We start from the raw sequence: 8,366 nt of genomic DNA, 5'->3' as shown, positions 1-8,366 counted from the left end.
CCATGCCCCATGTGATGACCTCTTTCTCTGCTGCCATGCCACTCTGCCTTTAAGCCTATGAATGAAACCCCTACAAACTATGAGCCAAAATGAATCTTTCCTCCTTTAACTTGTGAGTGTTATTGTTTCCTGGAGAGAAAAATGTAGATAAGACACCTTGCCACCATAATTTTAAACGAGGTAAATATGACACACAAGTTGAACTAACACATGATTTCTCTTATATGAGAAGCTAATATTATAAACAAAAAGAAAAATAAGATACATAATAGGAAGTAGGAAAGTAGATCTTTCTTGAATGAAATGAGGTTTTAGACATAGATGGAGGGGTAGGAGAAAAGGAATTAAGCTGTGCTAAGTACAGGTACAAACTCCACATGAAGAAAATGAAAACTGTGAGCTGCAAACATGTATTAATAAAAACAAATAATTTAAAAGGAGAGAAAATGGGCATGCATTAACAAAAAACAGCAACAAAACGATTTACCTTGGCTGATGGGGCCACCTGTCATGCTTCAGGGGTCTTCAACTGAGGCCAGCAATCAACAGTGAGATGAGCAAATGTTCCAATTCTGGTCAGAAGTCATGGAAATTGTTATACTGGGAAATATTTCCTTCTTAGGAAGAGATTATCGCTTTCATCCCCTGTATATTGTTGTGCTTCCATGTACTTGAAACAACTTCAATCATCAAAAAAATCATATTACATTTGAAACAACAAAGTTTTCAGAGAATATATAAAGTAAAACATAATAAAACTAAACCTTTTGATGATACATGTGATTGCTTCCATAATATATTCTGAAATCCTATCACTGCTCTTCCTATTACAGTGTTTAACATATGTCATCATTATTTAGTGAGTTGATCTAATGTTTTTCTTACTTGCAAACAGGCAGATTCTCTGTGTATGTGTGTGTGTGCACGCACATACGTATATGCATGTATGAAGGAAAAAGTGGCAGATAGAGAGATAGGAAATGGACAAGGAAGAAAAGGATGAAGAGAAAAAGGAGGGAGGGAAGGAGGAAAAAGTGTGTGGGGAGAAAGAATACATGTCCTTGTATTCACTGTGATTCCCAAGTTCCCAAGTTCTATCTTTGTGATAGTCTTACATATTTTCTCAACACAGCCCAGATTTCCATTTTATTTGAAGTAGACTGAACTAGGTTTCACTAAAGGAGAACTAAAAAGCTAATATCGATTAGTTTATCTTTCAAAGTTCCTCGAACAGTTACAGTACAATAAACATTCAGTGCTGGTCAGCTACTTATAGCATTCTAATTATCACAATAGTCATTAAATGTTCTTTTATCTTTTCATTCCCTATGAAACTGAAGTTGTTGCTATTACAGTCAGCTTCACAGTAGCATAATCTGTAAAGTTTTTCCAATTAATACAGCCCAAATTTTCCTCTGTCATTATAATGCAGTAACTGATTCAGAGCTTTAAAGAAAACAGCTAGGAAATTAACCAAAATACATGGATGATGCTATGTTTTGTGCCTAGATGTCCCCCCAAAGCATCATGCAGTCATGGGGGGAGCTTGTGGAGTTTTTGATTTATTCATGATCCAATGCTGGTACTATGGGTGTGAGTGCTACATCCACTCTGGGGCAGGTAGCATGCATACAATATAAGGGAGAGAACCAGGCAAAGTTATTTGGCAAGGAATCTTAACAGAAAATTTCACAGAGCTCACACAAGGCTGAAAATCTTTGGAGTTCTGGCCAATCTTAGTGGCAGTTTCTCACTGAATGTGTATAGTGTCCAAGTGGTAACAAACGAGTGATGCTTCTGTAACTGGACAAAACTTCTAGAATAATAGTTCCTGTAGAATAACAATAGAATTTGTAAATAAGCAAGGCTAGGAAGTCTTATACTTATCCATAAGTAATTTAATATCCAAACAATACAAAATGAAAAATTATAAAAAAAAACAACAAATGTGTACATTAATCCATGTGATATTCACAGTATGTAATGCACACACACACACACACACACACACACACACACACACTGTTAGGCAGACGATTCTACAAAGCAATTATGGACTGCATGATTATGCCACCCATGCCACCTATATTGAAATCTATGAAATATAATTTCATTCAGTATAATAACAGTTGGAGGTGGGGTCATTGGAATGTAATTAGATCAGGACGAAGGAGTCCTGTTTTTTTCCTTATAACTTTTATTCATATATGTCCACAATACATAATGATTCCACTTATTGTGGGGAATTGAGACATGTACCCAACATATCTTTAGTCTTTCTTTTCCCTTCCCCTACACTTGCATGCTATTTTAATTTTTTCTTTCCATTTTCTGGCCAGCATCAGATTTATTTATTTTTCTTTCTTTCTTTCAAAACTTTATCAAATGAATTATCATAAACACAGTTTACCTGCCAGAATAAGAGGTCAAAATACATGTAAAGTCCATAAAATAACTACTCTAACTCAAACTACATTTTTAGATACATTGCCCATGCTGGACTATGGTAAGATTTTGAATTGTCTCTCTCTCTCTCTCTCTCTTCTAAAGTACTCACTTGCAGTCTTCCTTCCATTTGTAGGTATGAGAAGTCAGTTTTCCCCAAACTACAAAGGGTTCCTCATTGGACTCAAACATATGGACATTCTTTTCTAACATTTCAAGCCTCTAGAAGTGTGAGAAATAAGTATTTGGTTTGTTTTAAGCCACTCAGCTTATGGAATTTGTTAAAGAGACTCAAACCAACCATCCAAGGCAATATCTAGTTCGTACATGGAATGCTTCCTCTACCCCAACACAATAAACAATAAAAAAGAAGGATAAGTACAACTATTGAAATCTAAACTGTCCATGTAGCATGAAGATAATAACTAAAATTAAACTGTCTAAGTGTAAAAATAATGCTAAATTCCTGTCAGCTTATTTTGCATTTCCTGAAACAGGAATTTGGAAATATAAGGTCAATTTGGATAAAATTACAGAGGTACCTCAGTGGTACCTAAATTGTTTGTGAGCAAAAGTGCTTGCAAACCAAGGCATTCCTCTATTACAAAGAAAATATATCTTTGGGTTTTTCTTTCTGCCTGAAAGCATCTGAAGCATGAAAATGATGGAAATCTCTCTAGGAAGATTAAAGCACTGAATGTCAGGAAAAGACTAAAACATTTGTGAGGACAGAAAGGAAAGTAGAGGTATTGTTTGAATACTGCATTGGTAAAGGAAAGGGGATCAAGAAGGGAAAATTCAGGATCTTGCAAGAAAAAAAGAGTAAAAGACGCTAAAGTACACACAGCCTCTCTGCTGGTCTTTTTCTTTCCTTCCCCTCAAAAGACAAGAAGATATACTTTGGACCTCTTTGAGAGCAGGTATTCTTGAACTAGGAATCTAATAAATGAGTCTAATTGGGCATTGAAATGAAAAAGATGCAACAGATAAACACCCTTTATGTGTAGAAATATATATATATGTGTGTGTGTGTGTTTTATATATAAACATATGATATATATATATTATATATGTATATCTGATACTGAATTCTATATACACAAACTTGCATTTGAGGATATGAGGAATTATTTTAAATGAAAAAATCAAGACATAATTTAGAAATGGCCCCAAAAATGGAAAAATGAAATATGAATTGATTGATCTCTCAAAAGAAACAGAAGAAAAAGTCAAAATCATATTAAAATTAAAACTAAATTGCACAGTACTCTAGGTAAAAGGTATTTTACTAAGTGAATTTAAAAGACATTGAAGTAAACAAGTAAATCATCAGAGTAAAGAGAATGAGTTAAGTAAAAATAGTGCTACAAACAATTGAAATATAAGCTGGGTGTGGTGGCACATGCCTGTAATCACAGCACTCGGGAGGCTGAGGCAGGAGGATTGTTGTGAGTTCAAGACTAGTCTGGGCTACATAGTGAGTTCTGAATTGCATAGCAAGACCCTGTCTCAAAAAGACAAAAAAAAAATTGAAATATGAAACAATTACAGAAAAGATAACCTCTGCATAAAGTCACTGAAAAAGCCAACATAATGAAGCAAAAGTAAGAATAAACTTGTTCTGCAAGAATATTTTCCAGAAATAAAAGAAAAAATGTACCAGCATATTTAAAGGACACAAATGTGCCTAGAAAAGCAGAAATGCAGCTATCAATTTCACATGGGCAAAAATAGCAATCTGAACATCTTCAACACATGATCCTGAGAAAACTGGTTATCCATGTGAAGAAGAAATGAATCTAAATCTAGACCTCTATTCCTGTACTAAAATCAAATCAAAGGGCATGAAAAGATCTAGATAATAAAACAAAAACTTCTAGAAGATACATAAGTAAAACTTTTGAAGTATAGACATAGGTAAGGACTTTCTGAACAGAACCCCAGCTCAAAAGACATAACAAGGGAAGAAGGAACAAAGGGAATTATATCAAATTTAAAAAGTTTTGCACTGCAAAGGGGAAAAAGCAACAGAGTGAAGAGATAATTTACTGAATGGAAAAAAATCTTTACAGTTACTCTCAGGACAGAGGACTTATAACTAAAATATACAAAGAACCCAAAATATTTAGACTCCATGAAATAAAAGATCCAATCGAAAAACTGGGTAACATAAATTCAGTCTTAAATTTTTGGTCAAGTTGTGGGCTAAGAGAAAGCCAGAATTCTACTTACTTTCTTTATGACTTTTTTGGTCCAAATTCAGAGTATTCCATTTTTTTAGCTGGTTCCCTTATATTTCCAGCAGGAATAATTACAGCATCCCAGTCATCATTTGCCCAGCACTACAATGAGAAGTTGAAGAAATTTTATGGAAAGCAAGTGTGAATTAAAAAATATTAATGCTAAAATGCATAGGGAGTAAACTTTCTACATGTAATTTGTTAAGGAAAACTCTCTAGTCAATGTACTGCATTAAGGCACAAAGAAGAAAAAATGTTTTCTTTCTGGAACCTAAGAGGATAATCTAAAGGATGCTTCCATTGACAATTTTAAAAATTACTACTCATTTTTGAAGAGTAAATGTTTTTGACCTCCTTCCATCTAAGGACCTTGCTGAGATAGTATATAGCACATTGAATACCCAAATGCCAAGTGGCATCAGATGAATAGAATATATATGCGTTGATCTATTCTCCATCATTACATACTATGTTTGACTACCAGCTGCTTCTGACACATTTGATAGCTCGTACCGCCAAAGATATACTGTATAAGACACAGTCCATGCCTTCCGGGAGCTTTTCATTGACTGAGATAGACAAGTACATAGGCAAGGCATTTCAGTAAATTATAAAAGTAATAATGTGAACATATGAGCAAACTCATAAAAGCTGTGCTTGAGATGGAGAAGAAATGAATAAAGAGATCAATTCCTCAAAAAGTAGACGTGGTTGATTAAAAACTAGCGCTCTCAATTATAAAAACTGAAAGAGTAGCTGAGTGTAGTGGTGGACACCTCTATTCCCAGTACTCTAGGAAGGTTAAACTGGAGGATCACAAGTTCAAACTCAGCTTGGGCAATTTAGCAAAATCTTGTCTCAAAATATTTTTGTAAAAAGCCTGGAGATGCAGCTGAATGAAAAGGCTCTGAATTCACTCCCTAGTATGGGAGGTGGGGAGCAGTATTTTTATCTGTTCGTGTTGCTGCCTCATAAACAATCACAAAGCCTCGATGGCACTCAGTGAGCATTTATTCATTCACATGCATGTGTTTTGGCTGGGTTAACGATAATGCTTTCAGCAGGACTCACCTGTACGCCTTCAGTTTGGTGATGGTGTGATGTGATGGTGGTAAAACCAGACTCTGGATCTGCTTTTAGCTGCAGGACGCATTGGGCCTGGTTCATCATGCTGTGTTGTGTTTAAACCAGACTCGTGTGTCCATTCTGGAACTCAGGCTGAGAAGAAGCAGCCACATAGACCAAGGGTTTCTCTGCACAGGAGCAAAAATGCAAGAGAATGAATGGAAGGCCAGGAAGCCCCTTAGACCTTGTACCCAGAAAGGGCATAATGTCACTTCCACCAATGTTCCACTGTTTATAATAAATCACGTGGACAGTTCAATGTGAACAGAGTGGTAAAGTAAGTTTACACCATTCTGTTAGATGACATTGAAAAACCAAGGGTATAGACAGAGAACATATCATTCCAATACAGGGACAAACAAAGACCTGAAAGTTAATGATTCAACATACCGCTCTACTTGTAGCCAAAGTAATAGCATAGTAGGGAACTATTTGAAATCTAAAATATGTATCCTTTAAAATACATTATATGAAAGTATACTAACATTTCTTCATAGCATGTTTTCATATGAAAATAGCATTTTATGTATATAGATAGATAGGTAGATGATAAATAGCTAGATGATGGATAGATAGATAGATGATAGATAGATAGATAGATAGATAGATAGATAGATAGATAGATATAGTGGAATAGTTTGGCCAAGAACAGGGCACACTTGTAAATGGTAAAGAAAGAATCAGAGCTCTTTTTCCAAGAAAATATTTAACTGCTTTTTGATCTAATGTTTATTTAATGGTGTAATATGTTCTGTTTTATTTATTGTCTGTCACCTTTTCCTCATTATTACAAATAGTCTTATTCATCAATTTAGCAGACAGGAAGCAGAGAGTGTATTCAATTTCTCAGTTGACAGTAAGTCCTTCCCACATCCTAGTTAGAATTGTTATTATCATTCTTATTTAGAAAACACTGCATATCGATTTGTACCTTATGAGATGCCATGGGGAAGATGCACATAAACTAGAAGTAGAATGAAAGTATATTTATACTTCAAAAAAGTAAATTGTCAGCATTGCAAATGCTGCACGCTGTTTGGTGAAATGAAAAGTTCTGACATCTTTACCTCTCATCTGTTGGTTAAAAATGACACAAGATGGATGTTGAAATATTTAAAACCAGTATAAATATCATGTTTCATTCCATTTCCAATTTGCACCAATGTCTCTTCCTCTGTATCTCTCAAAATGTAAATCCAAGTGTACCAACCTGCAGTGAAAATTTTATTCAATTACTGTTAACATGAAGGAGGAAAACAGTGACTTTTGGGACTCTGATTTAAGGAGTAAACATGATACTGCAAGAGTTTCCTTTTAATATTTTTGCAGCAGAATATTTGCTTTAAAATGGAATTAATACTCAAAATAAGATCAGATATTACTGTGGTTGCAAAAGCTTTTTGTTCCTAACTAACTTAAATTCTTTACATTTAAAACTTTAATGTATGTTGTATTTAGAAACTGCTAGCACACTATGTGTGATTAATATGCAAAACTTTCAGAAGAGTTGGCTATGAGGTCAGTTCACTCTCTTGTTTAGAAGTTTGGCTTCTGACCTCTTTGGTCTTCAAAACTGGCAATAGCAGGCCAAATCTTTCTCATGGTTTTCATGTCTCTCATATCCTTTTTTATCTCCTCTCCTCTACCTTCCTTTTTTGGTTTTAAGAAGTTTCTGTGATTATATGGCTCTACCAATGTCACTCAAAATAATCTCTTTGTTATATTTAGCTGATTAGTGATCATAATTTTTAATTCAACCTATCATAAGTAATCTTAATTTCATACACAAAGTCCCGTTACAGCAAGAGCCAGAGTAATGTATAAGAATGTATATTTTTAGGAAGAAGAATTTGTCATTTATCACTCTGCCTTATAGGATTGTTTTGGGAGATTAAATGAGAAAACACATATACTACAATTAATATAGTGGCTGACGTGTGAACAATCCCACAAAATAATAGCTGATGTCATCCTGATTATTCTATGAAAGGTTTGATTTGGAATTTATCTACTCCATCTTTTTAAGCCTGGGAAAAGAAATTCAATTTTTGAGGGTAAGTGTACAACCAAAACCAGTAATCTCGATTAAACTTGTTAAAGCATATCAAAAATTTGAGTTCAGTTCCAACTTTAAATGTCTGAGTTTGGATATGTCATTTTTCTTGATACTTGGACTTGAATTCAGGACTGTGCTTGTAGGAAGGTGCTGTGCTGCTGACTTATATCCTCAACACCTGGGTATGTTGTTTTTTTTTTTTTAAAGTTTCTCAATAAATAAGAAAGGCTTCAACCTGAGAGCCCACCACTGACTGGGCCTCATGACCCTGAGTAACTTCCCTACATAATCTCATCCCTCAATTTTCAGCTATGAAATGGGCATAATAATAATTACCACCACTTTTTAAATTTTTTTTTAATTTTATTTTTTTTGTTTGTTTGTTTTTTCTCCGGTACCAGGAACCGAACTCATGACCTTGTGCTTGCCAGGTAGGCGCTTTGCCGCTGAGCTAAATCCCCAGCCCTACCACCACTTTTTAAAAGCACAAGAAATGTACT

General features: G+C 34.7%; 1 long non-coding RNA gene across 1 annotated transcript; it reads right to left on the bottom strand.

Moving 5' to 3' along the window:
- Positions 1 to 487: 487 nt before the first annotated feature.
- On the bottom strand, positions 488 to 4,763 carry LOC102018016. Its single transcript, XR_261599.1, has 4 exons — positions 4,678 to 4,763; positions 2,558 to 2,667; positions 1,703 to 1,831; positions 488 to 572 (listed from the first exon to the last, which is right to left on the bottom strand). It is a non-coding gene; the product is annotated as an uncharacterized LOC102018016 (long non-coding RNA).
- Positions 4,764 to 8,366: the final 3,603 nt, after the last annotated feature.

The sequence above is a fragment of the Chinchilla lanigera genome, unplaced genomic scaffold (assembly GCF_000276665.1).
Source record: "Chinchilla lanigera isolate Chin_1 unplaced genomic scaffold, ChiLan1.0 scaffold00032, whole genome shotgun sequence".
NCBI lineage: Eukaryota > Metazoa > Chordata > Mammalia > Rodentia > Chinchillidae > Chinchilla > Chinchilla lanigera.
This window is presented reverse-complemented; position numbering and strand designations above follow the sequence as displayed.